This window comes from Chiloscyllium plagiosum, unplaced genomic scaffold, assembly GCF_037043375.1.
Source record: "Chiloscyllium plagiosum isolate Xiang-an unplaced genomic scaffold, Cpla_swu_hap1 HiC_scaffold_8, whole genome shotgun sequence".
NCBI lineage: Eukaryota > Metazoa > Chordata > Chondrichthyes > Orectolobiformes > Hemiscylliidae > Chiloscyllium > Chiloscyllium plagiosum.
In genome coordinates this window covers 105,233,960-105,251,787 of record NW_028270146.1, presented here as the reverse complement: position 1 = coordinate 105,251,787, position 17,828 = coordinate 105,233,960, and positions in this window count along the sequence as shown.

Here is a 17,828-nt window from a genome sequence, read left to right as displayed (position 1 = left end):
AGACTACAGAGTATAAATTCACTTCCTCCAAAGACTATGAAGAATCACAAAATGTCTCTTCAGGAATTTCTGCTTGCACTGGAAGATTTTGCAATCAAGACTGTTGAGACTGCACCTGGGTTTATCACAAAACATTCTGGTTGAAAAAGGCTAGATGAAAGGAATTTCAAAATTGACTGCTGTCACATTTGACAAGTGTTTCTGTAAGTTTCAATCAGATCCTTCTCATCTCCTGACTAAACCAACGTGAAGCATATTAGAGTCATAGAATCATAGAATCCTACGACACGGAGACAGGCCCTTTTGCCCAAACTGGTCCAGCCGACCAAAATGTCCAACCACACTAAGCCCATTTCCCTGCACTTAGCCCATATCCTTCTAAACCTTTCCGATCCATGTATTTGCCCAAATGCCTTTTAAATGTTGTTAATGGACCCACCTCAACACTTCTGCTGGCAGCTCATTTCATATGCATGCTATCCTCTGTGTAAAAACGTTTCCCCTTAGGTTCCCTTTTATTTTTTCCTTAACCTTAAACTGACACCTTTTAGTTTTCGACTTCCCAATTCTGTGAAAAAGACTGAGTGCATTCAGACTATCCATTTCTCTCGTGATCTTATACACTTCTAGAAGATCTCTCCTCAGCCTCCTACACTCTAAAGAAAAAAGTCCTCACTTGTCTCCCTATAACTCAGACCCTTGAGTCCTGGCAACATCCTTGCAAATTTCTTCTCCACTCTTTCCAGTTTAGTAACATCTTTCCTATAGCAAGGTGACCAAAACTGAGCACAATGCTCCAAGTGTGGTCTCACCAATGTCCTTTACAACTGCAACATAACTTCCCAACTTCTATACTCAATGCCCTGACTGATGAAGGCCAGTGTGCCAAAAACCTTCTTCACTGCCCTCCACTTTCAGGAGAACCATGCACCTGAACTCCAAGGTCCTTCTGTTGCACTACACTCTTTAAGGTCCTATTATTCACCATGAAACTGTTACCATGACTTGACTTTTCAACATGCAAGACCTTACACTTATCTATATTAAACTCCATTTGCCATTTATCAGTGCACTTCCCCAGCTGATCAAGGTCCTGATGCAATTTCTGATAATCTTCCTCACTTTCCACAATACCTTCTTACTTTAGTGTCATCTGCAAACGTACTAATCATGCCTGTACATTCTCATCCAAATCATTGATTTGGATAACAAACAACAATGGGCCCAGCACCGATCCCTGAGGCAGTCCACTAGTCATAAGCCTCCAGTCCGACAAGCATCCTTCCACTATTATCCTCTGCTTCCTACCATCAAGCCAATTGTGTATCCAATTTGCTAGCTCCCCCTAGATTGCATGTATTCTAACCTTCCAGAGCAGCCTACCATGTGGAACCTAATCAAAGGGATTATTGAAATCCATATAGACTACAGCCATCATCCTGCCCTCATCAACGTTCCTGGTCACTTCATCAAAGAAGTCTAACAAATTTGTGAATAATAATATTCTTGGTACTCATACAAAAGCAGAACACCATTCTCATGTTTCTGTGTTGCTGTTGAATGTTTCAGCATCTGCAGTGTTTTTTGTTGCCTGTAGTCTTGGACAATCAAGTGCATCTGTCTGTTGCTGTTTGAAAGATCATCATGACTATCTTGTAAAGTTGTAAGTGCTGGAATTTTCATCGTATCTTCAATAGACACATGTAGTGTTTCTTCCTTTGCATTCTTGTTCACACACATTAGCATCACCATAGGAGAAGGTGAAGAATTCTGCTCCATCTGATAAAGTTAAAAATCACACAACACCAGGTTATAGTCCAACAGGTTTAATTGGAAGCACACTAGCTTTTGGAGCGACGCTCCTTCATCAGGTGATTGTGGAGGGCTCGATCGTAACATAGAATTTATAGCAAAAATTTACAGTGTGATGTAACTGAAATTATACATTGAAGAATTGATTGTCTGTTAAGCCTTTCATCTGTTAGAATACAGTGATAGTTTGACTTCTTTCATGTGTAAATCACAAAACCCTTTTTCTTAAAGTTGCATTCTCGGGTTAGCTGTTAACAATGGTGATAGCTAGACAATATGTTGAAGGTGTTAGCCTCCTGTATTCTCTGTCTATGACCTGATGTTTAGATTGATTCTAATCTAAAAAGTGAGATAACAGAGTTTTGCATAAATTCATACAGTTTTTGAGCTCACAGTTCTACATGAATGTATGCAGTTTTTGAGCAAAGTGCAGTGTAACTCTGCAAGTACAAATTCACCACACAAAATATATGTGTGCATGTGGCTCTTTGTCTGTGTGTGTGTGTCTGCCTGTCTGGGGTGGGGGTTGTGAGTGTGAGAAAGTGTGTGTGTGTGTGTAGTGAGTGCAGAGTGTCTTAAGTCTGTGAGGGGGTGCATGTGTGGGAGTGTGTGTGTCTATAAGGGTGTGTGTGGGTGTCTGTGTGCGCGTCTGTGTGTACCTGTGTCCGTGTGTATGTGAGAGAGTGTGTGTGTGTGTGTGTAGGAATATCTGTGTGTGTGTGTAGTGCAATGGTGATCACCTGTAATGTGACATGAACCCAAGGTCCTGGTTGAGGCCCTCCCTATGGGTACCGAACTTAGCTATCAGCCTCTGCTCAGCCACTTTCCTCTGCTGCCTGTCCCGAAGTCCACCTTGGAGGATGGTCATCTGAAGGTCCGAGGCTGAATGTCCTGGACCACTGAAGTGTTCCCCAACTGGGAGGGAACACTCCTGTCTGTTGATTGTTGTGCGGTGCCCATTCATCCATTGTCGGAGCCTTTGCTCGGTTTCCCCAATGTACCAAGCCTCCGGGCATCCTTGCCTGCAACGTATAAGATAGACAATGTTGGCTGAGTCACATGAGTATCTACCATGTACAAGATGGGAGGTGTTCCCACGCGTAATAGTGGTATCTATGTCCACAATCTGACACGTCTTGCAGCGTCCACCGTGACAGGGTTGTATGGAACAGGGTTATATTTTGTGTGGTGAATTTGTACTTGCAGAGTTACATTGCATTTTGCTCAAAAACTGCATACATTCATGTAGAACTCTGAGCTCAAAAACGGCATGAATTCATGTAAAACTCCGTTATCTCACTTTTTAGATTAGAATCAATCTAAACATCAGGTCATAGACAGAGAACACAGGGGGCTAACACCTTCAACATGTTGTCTAGCTATCACCATTGTTAACAGCTAACCCAAGAATACAACTTTTTAAAAAAAAGGTTTTGCGATTTACACATGAAAGAAGTGAAACTATCACTATATTCTAACAGATGAAAGGCTCAACAGACAATCAATTTTTCAATGTATAATTTCAGTTACATCACACTAAATTTTTGCTATAAATTCTGTGTTACAATCGAGCCCTCTAGAATCACCTGATGAAGGAGCGTCGCTCCGAAAGCTAGTGTGCTTCCAATTAAACCTGTTGGACTATAACCTGGTGTTGTGTGATTTTTAACTTTATACACCCCAGTCCAACACCGGCATCTCCAAATCATGGCTCCATCTGATATAAGACATTGTAAAATGGACTGGAATGTACTGCAATCAAAACTGAAAGTTAAGGTACCACCAAATTTTCTTCCTGAAATGACAAAACTGGCCTTTTAGTAGCATGTTTTCAGGCTCACTCCGGTCTATCTTACAGTCAAGACTAAGGAAGAGGCTCATTCTCATCAAACATGACTGGAGATGGATTATAAAGCTGATTAAACTCTTGGGAAAGCTGAAAAATTTATTCACAAAATGTCATCCAATCTTCTTGTCATAAATCTTCAGGAACTAGAGAAAACTGTGGAAATGTTTCACAAAAGATGTTCTGTAAACAGGCTGGAGAGGCTGAAGTAATTCCCTACAAAGTAGACTGTAACCATCATCTTGCCATATCATTCCCTTGCAGAATGGATTGGAATGTTATTACCTGGACTGCAATTGCTGGTAACTACTGTGGAAGACCTCTTGGACACAGGTTTGTTAACTTAACAAAGATATGTTCTGATTCGGTAAGACGTAAATGCGCTCTTTAACAACTTCCCTTTGCAGGTGAGTGCTGTTTCAAAACAACTTATGGCTCAAAGAGTGCCACCCCTCAGAAGCTGAACTTGACATCTGATTAAAGAAGGTTCCATATTCTAAGGCGTACAATGTAAAGTATCTCCAAAGTATCAGGCAGCATAGTAATAGCTGACCCTGAATCAAGAAAAAAGTGAATTTTAAAATTTACGATCTGAAATTATTTGATGAAAAATCCTGGTCCAGAAAACATTCTCTGGTTTAGGACCAAGAAAGTGTGTAATTTCCAAATTTTCTTCTTCCTTCTATTCAATGTGCTGGGTATGCCTTTGTGCTGGAGGCGATCTATTCGATTTAGTTTTAAGACATTGTCATTGCAAAACTGATTAAAGTGACCAAATCTGCCACACTGCTGGGAAATCCTTTAGTGTGCAGTACCTTCTTAGACCTTAAGATATAGGAGCAGATCTAAGCAGTCAAACTTAACCACATCAGATCTGCTCTGTCATTTGATTATAGTTGATATGGTTCTCAACCCCATGCACCTGCCTTCTACCTATAACCTTTGATCCCCTTACTCATCAAGAACCTATCTATCTCTCTCTTAAATACATTCAAAGACTTGGCCTCCACAACCTTCTGTGGCAATGAGTTCCATTATTCACCACCATCTGGCTGACAAGATTTCTCCTCACCATTGTTCTAACCAGTCGTCCCTTCACTCTGAGGCTGTGCCATTGGGTCCTAGTCTCATCTGCTAGTGCAAACATCTTATCCATGTCCACTCTATCCAGGCCTCACAGTATTCTGTAAGTTTCAATCAGATCTGCCTCGTCCTCCTAAACTCCATGGTAGGCAGACCCAGGGTCCTGAACTGCTCGTCATATGACAAGCTCTTCATCCCCAGAATCATTCTTGCAAATCTCCTTTGGATCCTCTCCAAGGCCAGTAATCCTTCCTTAGAAATGGGGCCCAAAACTGTTCACAATATTTTACAATATACAATTTGACCAGAGTCTTATACAGCCTCAGTAATCCCAACTCTTGTATTCTTGCCCTCTTGAAATGAATGCTAACGTTATATTTGCCTTCTCAACTGCCAACTGAAATTGTATGTTAACCTGAACTTGGACTCCTAAGTCCCTTTATACTCCAGATTTTTGAAGCCTTTCCTGATTTAGAAAATAGTGTACGCCTCTATTCTTCTTACCAAAAGGGAATGATCTTGCACTTTCACACATTGCGTTCCATCTGTCACTTCTTTGCACACACTCTCAGCCTGAGCAAGGCCTTCTTATGCCTTAACACTACCAGTCCCTCCACTTTTCTTTGTGTCATCTGGAAACTTAGTAACACTGCTCCAGTTGATGTGTAATGTAAATAATCATGATCATAACACTGATCCCTGTGGTACTCCACTAGAATCCAGCTGCCATCCTGAAAAAAACCCTTTTTCCCTTTAGCCAATCCTCTAGTCATGACAGTACCTTACTCCTAATATCATGGGCTCTTTTAACTTATTTAGCAGCCTCCTGTGCAGCACTTTGTCAAAAGTCTTCTCGAAATCCAAATAGAACATACCCATGGGCTATCTTTTGTCTAACTTGCTCATTACCTCCTCAAAGAATTCTAACGGATTGGTCAGGCATGATCTTCCCTTAATGAAGCCATGCTGACTCAGCCCTATTTTACCATGCGCTTTCAAGTATTTTGCAAGCTTGTCCTTAATAAAATTTGCCAATGACTGAGGTCAGGCTAATTAGACTATAAGTTCTCATCTTCTCTTTCCTCCCTTGTTAAGCAGAGGTGTTACATTTGCCATAATCCAATCCTCTGAGACCCTGCCCACAGTGATCCCTGATACATCACCACCGCAATCTCCTCAGCTATCTCCTTCAGAACCCTGGGGTGTAGTTACAATCATGCAGTCATAGAGACGTACAGCACATAAACAGACCCTTCGGTCCAATTCGTCCATGCTGACCAGATATCCCAAACTAATCTAGTCCCATTTGCCAGCATTTGGCCTATATCCCTCTAAACTCTTCATATTCATATACCCATCCAGATGCCTTTTAAATGTTGTAATTGTACCAGCTTCCACCACTTCCTCTGGCAGCTCATTCCATACACGCACCACCCTCTGCGTGAAAAAGTTGCTCCTTAGGTCTCTTTTATATCTTTTCCCTCTCACTCTAAACCTATGCCCTCTAGTTCTAGACTCCCCCACTTCAGGGAAAAGACTTTGTCTATTTATCCTATCCAAGCTCCTCATGATTTTATAAACCTCTATAAGGTCACCCCCTCAGCCTTTGATGCTCCAGGAAAAACAGCCTATTCAGCCTCTCCCAATAGTTCAAATCCTCCAACCCTGGCAACATCCTTGTAAGTTTTTTCTGAACCCTTTCAAGTTTCACAACATCCTTCCGTTAGGAAGGAGACCAGAATTGCACACAATATTCCAAAAGTGGCCACAACATGACCTCCCAACTCCTATACTCAATGCTCTGACCAATAAAAGAAAGCATACCAAACACCTTCTTCTATGAACTATGAACCTGCACTCCAAGGTCTATTTGTTCAGCAACACTCCCAGGACCTTACCATTTAAGTGTAAACATCCTGCTAAGATTTACTTTCCCAAAATGCAGCACTTTGCATTTATCTAAATTAAACTCCATCTGCCACTCCTCAGCCCATTGGCCCATCTAATCAAGATCCCGTTGTAATCTCAGGTAACCCTCTTTGCTGTCCACTACACCTCTAATTTTGGTGTCATCTGCAAACTTACTAACTGTACCTCCTCAATTCATATCCAAATCATTTATATAAATGATGAATAGTCGTGGACCCTGCAGCGCTCCTTGTGGCACTCCACTGGTCACAGGCCTCCAGTCTGAAAAACAACCCTCCGCCACTACCCTCTGTCTTCTACCTTTGAGCCAGTTCTGTATCCAAATGGCTAGCTCTCCCTGTATTCCATGAGATCTAACCTTGCTAACGAGTCTCCCATGGGGAACCTTGATGAATGCCTTACTGAAGTCCACATAGATCACGTTCACCACTCTGCCCTCATCAATCCTCTTTGTTACTTCTTCAAAAAACTCAATCAAGTTCATGAGACATGACTTCCCACATTGATTATCTCTATTCAGTCCTTTCCTTTTCAAATATGTGTAAATCCAGTCCCTCAGGATTCCCTCAACAACTTGCCCACTACCGACGTCAGGCTCACTGGTCTATAGTTCCCTGGCTTGTGCTTACCACTTTTCTTAAATAATGGCATCACATTAGCTAACCTCCAGTCATCAAGCACTCACGTGTGACTGTTGATGATCCAAACATCTGAGCAAGGGGCCCAGCAATCACTTTCCTAGCTTCCCACAGAGTTCTTGGATACACCTGATCTGGTCCTGGGGATTTATCTGCCTTTATGTGTTTCAAGACATCCAGCAATTCCTCTTCTGTAATATGGACATTTTTTAAGATGTCACTATCTATTCCCCTACATTCTATATCTTCCATGTCCTTCTCCACAGTAAATACTGATGCAAAATGCCCCCATCTCCTGTGGCTCCACACAAAAGCTGTCTTACTGATCTTTGAGGGGTCTTATTCACTCCCTAGTTACCCTTATGTCCTTAATATATTTGTAAAAACCCTTTGGATTCTCCTTAACTCTATTTGGTAAAGCTATCTCATGTCCCCTTTTTGCCCTCCTGACTTCCCTCTTAAGTATACGCCTATTGCCTTTATACTCTTCTAAGGGTTCACTTGATCTATCCTGTCTATATCTGACATATGCTTCCTTTTTTTTCTTAACCAAACCCTCAATTTCTCTAGTCATCAGCATTCCCTACACCTACCAGCCTTTCCTTTCACCCTGACAGGACTATACTGTCTCTGGACTCTTGTGATCTCATTTCTGAAGGCTTCCCATTTTCCAGCCGTCCCTTTATCTGCGAACATCTGCACCCAATCAGCTTTTGAAAGTTCTTGTCTAATACCGTCAAAAGTAGCCTGCCTCCAATTTAGAACTTCAACTGTTAGATCTGATCTGTCCTTTTCCATCACTATTTTAAAACTAATAGAATTATGGTCGCTGACCCCAAAGTGCTCCCACACTGACACTTCAGTCACCTGCCCAGCCTTATTCCCGAGAGTAGGTCAAGTTTTGCACCTTATCTAGTAGGTACATCCACATACTGACTCACAAAACTTTCTTGTACACTCCTAACAAATTCCTCTCTATCAAAACCCTTAACACTGTGGCAGTCCCAGTCGATGTTTGGAAAGTTAAAATCCCTTACCATAACCACCCTATTATTCTTACAGATAACTGAAATCCCCTTACAAATTTGTTTCTCAATTTCTTACTGACTATTTAGAGATCTATAATACAATCCTAACAAGGAGATCATCTCTTTCTTATTTCTCAGTTCCACCCAATAACCTCCCTAGATGTATTTCCGGGAATATCCTCCCTCAGTACAGCTGTAATGCTATCCCTTATCAAAAATGCCACTCCCCGCTTTTCTATTGCCTCCCTTTCTATCCTTCCTCTAGCATTTGTATCCTGGAACATTAAGCTGCCAGTCCTGTCCATCATTGAACCACGTTTCTGTAATTGCTATGATATCCCAGTCCCATGTTCCTAACCATGCCCTGAGTTCATCTGCCTTCCCTGTTAGGCCACTTGCATTGAAATAAATGCAGTTTAATTTATCAGTCTTACCTTGTTCTCTGCGTTGTCCATGCCTGCCCTGACTAGGAGAAAGTGAGGACTGTAGATGCTGGAGATCAGAGTCAAGAGTGTGGTGCTGGATAAGCACAGCAGGTAAGGCAGCATCCGAGAAGCAGGAGAATCAACATTTTGAGCATAAGCCCTTCATCGGACCCTTTTCCGGTACCACACTGTCGACGACTGCCTGCCCTGACTGTTTGACTCACTTCTTTTGTCATCCCACTCACATCACTCCCCGCCCACCGCCCCCCACACCACCCACCACAAGTAGTTTAAATTCTTCCGAGCAGCTCTAGCAAATCTCCCTGCCGGTATATTAGTCCCCTTCCAATTCAAGTGCAATCCATCCCTCTTGTAGAGGGTGACTTCTAACCCCAGAAGAGATTCCAATGCTCCAAAAATTTGAATCCTTCTCCTACACACCAGCTCCTCAGCCACTTCTTCATCTGCTCTACCCTCCTATTGCTACCCTCACTAGCTCATAGCACTGGGAGTAATCCAGATATTACTGCCTTCAAATACCTCCTTTTAAAATTCCTGCCTAACTTCCTAAATTCTCCCTTCAGAATCTCATTCTTTTCCCTTCCTATGTCGTCGGTACCAATGTGTACAACATCCTCCTACTGGTCCCTCTCCCCTTTGAGTTCATCCAGTTGAGGTGATTTATTCACCTTCAGACTTTTCACCATCCCAAGCACCTTCTACTTAGTGATGGCCACTTCACTCACCTCTGCTCCCTTACTCTTTGAAGTTCTAAAATGTCACTGTTTCTTGCATCATGAAGCCTGATGGAAAATACTTAATTGGTTGCTCCAGTATTTCTTTGTTCCACATTACTACTATTTCACGAACAAAATCAGAAATTGCTGGAAAAGCTCAGCAGGTCATGCAGCACCTGTGGAGAGAAAGTAGAGTTAATGTCTCAGGTCCAGTAACCCTTCTTCAGAACACCTTTGCTAAGTACAGAATGTCAGCATCAGACAGCCGTAGATCAGAAGGGATAGTAAATACTAGACAGGAGATGGGGTTGGGACAGGGGAGGAAGTCAGAGTGATGGGGAAGGGAAGAAGGTTTCGAAGGGATATGGGTATCTCTGAGTTGTTGCATCTTGTGTGTTTGAATGCCTGAAAGGAAAAGAAACAGTTTCTTGTTAGAATATCAAATATGCTGGAGGATGAAGTGGAACTGGGGAGCAGGGCGGCTTTGAGCCAGTGTGAGGCAGTGCTGGTGGAGAGAGAGATTGAGAATATGCATGTGGTGATGCATAGCACTGAGTGTGGATCTAAGGATGCGGCAATTTGATTTGATTTGATTGTTGTCACATGTACTGAATTACAGTGAAAAGTATTGTTTTGCATGTCATAGAGGCAAATCATATCTGAGTTAAGTACATCAGGGTAATAGAATGCCGAATATAGTGTTACACTACAGATAAGGTGCAGAGAAAGATGATCAACTCTAATATATGAGAGGTCTGTTGATAGGTCTGATAACAATGGGGAAGAAGCTGTTCTTGAATCTGCTGGCAAGAACAGCTGTCTGAGGAACATTGTGCATCATGGAGATACCTGTGACCCAGGGTGAATTCAAAACACAAAGGATGAAATTTGAATTAGAATCCATGTGGGTGAGTCTGAACCAGAGGCAGCCACTGAGGAATGTGATGTGGCTGTGGAAGGCGAGTTTTGGCAAGTTCCTTGTCAAACACCAGGACTGACAATAGAATTAATGATGGTGAACAAGACAAAAAGGTAGAACAGAAATCCTACTGGAGAGAGGAGCAGAATTTCTTCAAGTTGGGCGTACCTGAAAGTGGTAGTGAGTTAAACACTAAACAAAAAAGCAAAAAAATTTGTGGATGCTGGAAATCAGAAACAAAATCAGAAATCAGTGAACCCCATCAGGTCAGAGAACATCTGTGGACAGAAAGCAGAGTTAACATTCTGGGCCCAGTGACTGTTCTTCAGAACTGCTTTACCCTCAATTTCCAGTTGTCCAATGTCCACCCTTGTCCCTTTCTCACTTTCAATAGTTAAACAAAAACTTGCAATCTTCGTCTACATTACCAGCTAGCTTACCCTCATACTTCATCTTCTGCCTCCTTATTGCTTCTTTAGTTATCTTCTGCTAGTGTTTAAAGGCTTCCTAATCATTGGGCTTCCCACTAATCTTCATCATATTGTATGTTTTGCTTTTGCTTTTACGCTGTCCCTGACTTCCCATGTCAGCTATGGTTACCTCATCCTCTCCCTAGTATGTTTCTCCTTCCTTGGGAAGGGGAATTTCTGTGCTTCTTGAACTACCCCCAGAAGCTCCTGTCATTGCTGCTCCACTGTCTTCCCTCCTCGGCTCCCCATCCCAATCAACTCTGACCAACTCCTCTTTTATGTCTTTGTAGTTACCTTTACTCCGTTCTAATACTATTACATCTGATTCAATCTCTTCCCTCTTAAACTGCAGGGTGAATTCTATCATATTATGGTCACTGGCCCCTAGGGGTTCCTTCACGTTAAGCTCCCTAATCAAGCCTGACTCATTGAACATCACCAAATCCAGAATTGCTTCTGGATTTGGTGATGTTTGCTTGCTTCCTAGTGAGCTGTACTAGTCCAAAAAATAGTCTTATACATATTCCACAAATTTGTTCTCTTGGGATCCACTACCAATCTGATTTTCCCAGTCCACTTGAATATTAGGGGAAGTGACATCCTAGTTGTATTATTGCTGAACTGTTAATCCAGAGCCCCAGCTAATGTTCTAGTGAACCTGGGTTCGTATGCCACTATGGCAGATGATGGAATTTGAATTAAAAAAAACTTGGAATGAAGAGTCTAATGATGACCATGAATCCATTGTCAATTGTTGGAAAAACCCATCTGGTTCATTAATGTCCTTTAGGAAAGAAAACTGCCGTCCTTCTGTGGTCTGGCCTACACGTGACTCCAGACCCATGGCAATTTGGTTCTCTCAGGGACTCTCCTTCTCAACCTCTCCTCTTTTCTGAGTCATGGTGACTCTTGGGTTATACCACCACCAGCCTTGTGGTTCTTCAGCTCAATCTGAAAGAAATATTGTCTATCTTAGACCATGTCTTCACTGCTGCTACCATGTTCTAATATGGGTTATTTGGATATTCAAACTAACTCAAGCTAAGCTTTCAGCTTCTTTAAAACATTGTTTCTTAAATGAGTGTACATGATAGCATGTTATGTGCTGATTGGGTTCCAACCTCCCAGCAGCGTACAAGCACATCACAGCTGGCTTTACATAATCTACATGTTCATTAAACCCTGCCTCTACACACATCTATCTCTCATTTTGAGTTTTGATTTTTGTAGAAAAATGTACTGATTTGTGGAAGTGTTTCCAAAACACGAATTTCATGAAATGAACAGAATTTTGCTTAATTACCCACTGTGAAACAATGGAATTTGCCAAAGGCCTATATTTAGGAATAGGGTCAGACAGCGGCCCAACATTTCAACTCCCCCTCCCACTCTGCCGAGGACATGCAGGTCCTCGGCCTCCTCCACTGCCACTCCCTCACCACCCGAAGCCTGGAGGAAGAACGCCTCATCTTCCGCCTCAGAACACTTCAACCCCATGGCATCAATGTGGATTTCACCAGTTTCCTCATTTCCCCTTCCCGCACCTCACCCCAGCTCCAACCGTCCAGCTCAGCATTGCCCTTGTGACCTGTCCTACCTGCCTATCTTCCTATCCACTCCACCCTTCTCTCTGACCGATCACCTTCATCCCCGCCCCTATTCACCCACTGTACTCTTTGCTACCTTCCCCCGCCCTCCTCTCTGACCTATCACCTCCATCCCCACCCCATTCACCTATTGTACTCTATGCTTTCTCCCCACCCCCACCCCCCCTTTCATTTATTTCTCCACTCTGCAGGCACCCTGCCTCTATTCCTGATGAAGGGCTTTTGCCCGAAACGTCAATTTTCCTGCTCCTCGGATGCTGCCTGACCTGCTGTGCTTTTCCATCACCACTCTAATCTACACTCTGGTTTCCAGCATCTCCAGTCCTTGTTTTTACCTCAGACAGTGTTGGTTGTCTATTATATACATGTCCATTTCTTCTAAGGTTTTAAAACACCTAGGCTTCTCTATATTATTTCATAATTCTCACATGACTCTTTAAAACCTGGACAGACACCATGTAAAATGAGAGATGCAGAACTAGCCCATCACACAATGGAGCTCACCAGGTCAGGAATGCTGAGTGCAGACTCGTGGCCTTAATCAGCCCATACACTTAAAAGGCACTCCCAAAAATTGGAAAGCCCGAGAATGAGGTTAGGAATCCCAGAACAAGGTCCATAGGTTCCTAGGTCAGTGAAATTTTGGTCCAATATTTCAAGTAAACAATCTTTCTTTAGAACTGAAGGGAAATAGAAATTTAATAGATCTTAAGCAAATTAAAAGGGGCAGAAGGAGAAAACAAAATGGAAAGGTCTGTAACATTGAAAACCGTACAGAGATTAACTTACAAAATTATTATTATAACAAAGCCATATTTCATGGTACAAAAGGCGAAGGGAGTGATAATGCTTGGAGTAAAGAAAGAAAATATTTGCCAAGAGTAGGTGTTGTCACACCGACCACCATCCAATTCAATACCTGGAAATTTCATATTCTGAAATGTTTTTTAAAGTGGGATCAAAAACACGGAGTTAAATTGCTCTGACTACACTGTTTGGGCTATTATGTCCTTGGAACATAGAACATAGAAGAATACAGCGCAGTACAGGCCCTTTGGCCCTCGATGTTGCGCCGATCCAAGCCCACCTAACCTATACTAACCCACTATCCTCCATATACCTATCCAATGCCCGCTTAAATGCCCATAAAGAGGGAGAGTCCACCACTGCTACTGGCAGGGCATTCCATGAACTTACGACTCGCTGAGTGAAGAACCTACCCCTAACTTCAGTCCTATATCTACCCCCCCTTAATTTAAAGCTATGCCCCCTTGTAATACCCGACTCCATACGCGGGAAAAGGTTCACACTGTCAACCCTATCTAACCCCCTAATCATCTTGTACACCTCAATCAAGTCACCCCTAAACCTTCTTTTCTCTAATGAAAACAGCCCCAAGTGTCTCAGTCTTTCCTCATACGATCTTTCTACCATACCAGGCAACATCCTGGTAAACCTCCTCTGCACCCGTTCCAGTGCCTCCACATCCTTCCTATAGTATGGCGACCAAAACTGCACACAATATTCCAGATGCGGCTGCACCAGAGTCTTATACAACTGCAACATGACCTCAGGACTCCGGAACTCAATTCCTCTACCAATAAAAGCCAGGAAGGGGAGGAGGAGGTAAAATGTAAACGTCTGAGATGGCATGTGAGGGGACTTGTATTCCGTAATACTTGAAAGGAAAGGTTTATTGTAAAAGTGTTGGATTAGTTGATGGAGGAAAGGTCATTGGATCAGGACACTGTTGAGATAGAGTCTGTTGATGCTGAACAGAAGTTGAGAGTGCAGTTATGGCATCACATGGCACTGAGTGTGGATCTCTCATACCACAAGGAATGTGGTATGTCTTGGAGGTATCTGTAATCATGATCAGATATGAAACCATATGGAGGTCAGAACCAAAAACAGTTCTTATGGATTGAGAAAGTGACTGTGAATGCAAGTTTTATCAAACATGAAGAAAGTAAAAGAAAGCAATTAAGGTGAACATCCAATAGAGACAAATAAAATTGTTTCGAGGGAAGAGTAGAATGTCTTGATAGAATATCCTTGGAAAGGCAATGGCAATGAATTAAACAAAAGCAACCAAAACAAAAGTACAAGCAGCCTCTTCTAAACATAACTAGTCAACCATTGATTTATGTCATTTAAAAGCTACCGTCAATGGATATTTTTAACTTTAGTTGTAATAATTGGGTGTGTTGTGAAAGGCAACATATTTTTAGAACTTGAGCAGTCTGTGTTGCACCTATTTTGACAGTAACATGTCAGTCGTGTGTCTGTGTGCAGTACTAGTTGTTTGTGTGTTACCAGTTTTGAGTCAGAAGGTTTCAGCAGCAGTCATGTGTATTTAGTCTTAAGTGGAAACAACAGATGCTGGAGATCACTATGGGTCAGAAGGCATCTGTGGAGGGAGAGTAAGCTAATGTTTCAAATGTAGATGACTTTTCATCAGAGCTGAAGTAACCTGTGGAGGTGATGTCATTTATGATATAGTTTGGGGGTGTGGGATAGAGGTAGTGGGTGTTTAATGCTGATGGAGAAAAGATGTTGATAGTCCAGATTAAGTGATTGGAATGTGAGAATGGCAGAACAATGGTGTGTCTACCTGCCAGACTGGAATCCAAGGTAGACAAGCAGGAGGCTGGAAGAACACAGCAAGCCAGACAGCATCAGAAGGTGGAGAAGTCAACATTTTGGGCATAACCCTTCTTCAGGTGTAACTCTTCTTCAGGACTAGGTGTAAGGGTAGCTGCAGGTAGCTGCAGGGGTGGGGGGATAGTTTTGGGTGTGGAGAAGGACAGACTGGTGAGGTAGTGATAGGTGAAGCGCAGCAGGTCAGGCAGCATCCAAGGAACAGGAGAATCGACGTTTCGGGCATAAGCCCTATGTCCGAAACGTCGATTCTCCTGTTCCTTGGATGCTGCCTGACCTGCTGCGCTTTTCCAGCAACACATTTTCAGCTCTGATCTCCAGCATCTGCAGCCCTCACTTTCTCCTAGTGATAGGTGAACACAGGTAGAGGGTACGGCTTGGTTAGTTGATGTGAGGAATGAATCTGGTTGGTAGCTGGCAGGAAGGGTCGGTCAGAGGAATGGAAGGAAGAAGGATGGGCAGGAAAGGGAGTCAGGGATGGGAAGGGAGGTTATTTAAAATTGGAGAACTCGATGTTGAGTTCTCTGGGCTGTAGGCTGCCCACCACCAAGAATATCTTCCCCTCCCCACCCTTCTCTGCATTCTGCAAGGACCGTTCACTTCATCAATCTTTGGTTCACGCCACTCTCCCCATCAAACCGGCCCCTGCCCCCCACCCGGAACTGCCTGGTACTTTCCCCTGCAATCGTAAAAGATGCTAAACCTGCCAGCACACTGCACCCTTCACTTCCATCCAGCACCCCAAACAGTAGTTCCAGGTGTGGGAGAGGTTCACCTGCCTCTCCTCCAACCTAGTTTACTGTATATGGTGCTCCCGATGTGATCTTCTTTATATTGGTGAGACCAAACATAAACTAAAGGTATGTTTTGCTTGGCATCTCAGCTGGACCCGCAGGGGCTGACCTGACCTCTCAGTAACCGCCTATTTCAATTACCCTTCCCCTTCCCTCTCTGACATGACCGTCCTCAGCTTCCTCCATTGCCATAGCGAATCAGTCCTCCAATGTTGGAAGACTCAACATTGAGCTCTCCAATTTCAAATAGTCTCCCTTCCCATCCCCCGGCTCCAGTCACCAACCAAATTCATTCCTCCCATCAATCAACCAGGTCGTACCCTCTACCTGTGTTCACCTATCACCACCTCACCCTCTGTTCCTCTCCCCACCCAAAACCCTGCCCATGTTATTTCCAACTCCCCTTATTCCACCCTCAGTCCTGAAGAAAGGTTACACCCGAATCATTGACTTCTCCACCTCCTGATGCTGCCTGGCTTGCTGTGTTCTTCCAGCCTCTGTTTGTCACACCTGAAAGCACTGGGTTGGAGGAGGGGAGAGAGGTAATTATTACAAAATGTAACAAGTAAAGCTAAAAAGAGAAGAAATGGGAGTTGGTTCACAAGTGACTAGTCTGAAGATGATTTGGAGATGCTGGTGTTGGACTGGGGTGTACAAAGTTAAAAATCACACAACACCAGGTTATAGTCCAACAGGTTTAATTGGAAGCACACTAGCTTTTGGAGTGTAGCTCCTTCATCAGGTGGTAGTGGAGAGCTCAATCCTAACACACAGAATTTATAGCAAAAATTTACAGTGTGATGTAACTGAAATTATACATTGAAAAATTGTCTGTTAAGCCTTTCATCCGTTAGAATACCATGATAGTTTCACTTCTTTCATGCGTAAATCACAAAACCTTTTTTTTAAAAGGTTGTATTCTCAGGTTAGCTGTTAACAATGGTGATAGCTAGACAATATGTTGAAGGTGTTAGCCTCCTGTGTTCTCTGTCTATGCCATGATGTTTAGATTGATTCTAATATAAAAAGTGAGATAACGGAGTTTTACATGAATTCATGCCGTTTTTGAGCTCAGAGTTCTACATGAATGCATGCAGTTTTTGAACAAAGGACAATGTAACCCTGCAAATACAAATTCACCCCACAAAATATAGCTGTGCATGTGGGTCTTTGCCTGTCTGTGTGTGTGTGTCTGTCTGTCTGGGTTGGGGGTTGTGAGTGTGAGAAAGCGTATGTGTGTGTGTGTAGTGAGTGCAGTGTCTTAAGCTGTGAGGGGTGAATGTGTGACTGTGGGAGTGTGTGTGTCTGTAAGAGTGTATGTGGGTGTCTGTGCGCACATCTGTGTATATGTGTGTCCGTGTGTGTGTGTATAGGAGTGCCTGTGTGTGTGTGTGTGTAGGAGTATCTGTGTGTGTATAGTGCAATAGTGGTCACCTGCGGTTACATGGGAAGGTGCTGTGGGGAGGGGAGGTGGTATTGGTGTTTGTGGAATGGACTAGGGTGTCCCGGAGGGAACAATCCCTGTGAAATTCAGATGGGCGGGGGAATATGATAGTTCATTCTCAAGATAGTTCAGCTTTTCTAACAATAGGTCCGAAGTCTGTCTGTGTCCTAATGTTTAGTCTGACTGACAAGCCCTCTATATAATTTTACAGAGTGACACTGGACTCCTTTAGCTATAAATTCTGTGATCATGATCTTATCCTCCACAACTACCTGACGAAGGAGCGGCGCTCTGAAAGCTAGTGCTTCCAAATAAACCTGTTGGACTATAATCTGATGTTGTGTGATTTTTAACTTTGTCCACCCAGTCCAGTATGGCACTTCCACATCATCTTCAGACTGGGCAATTTACAGCTTTCTGGACTTAATACTGAAC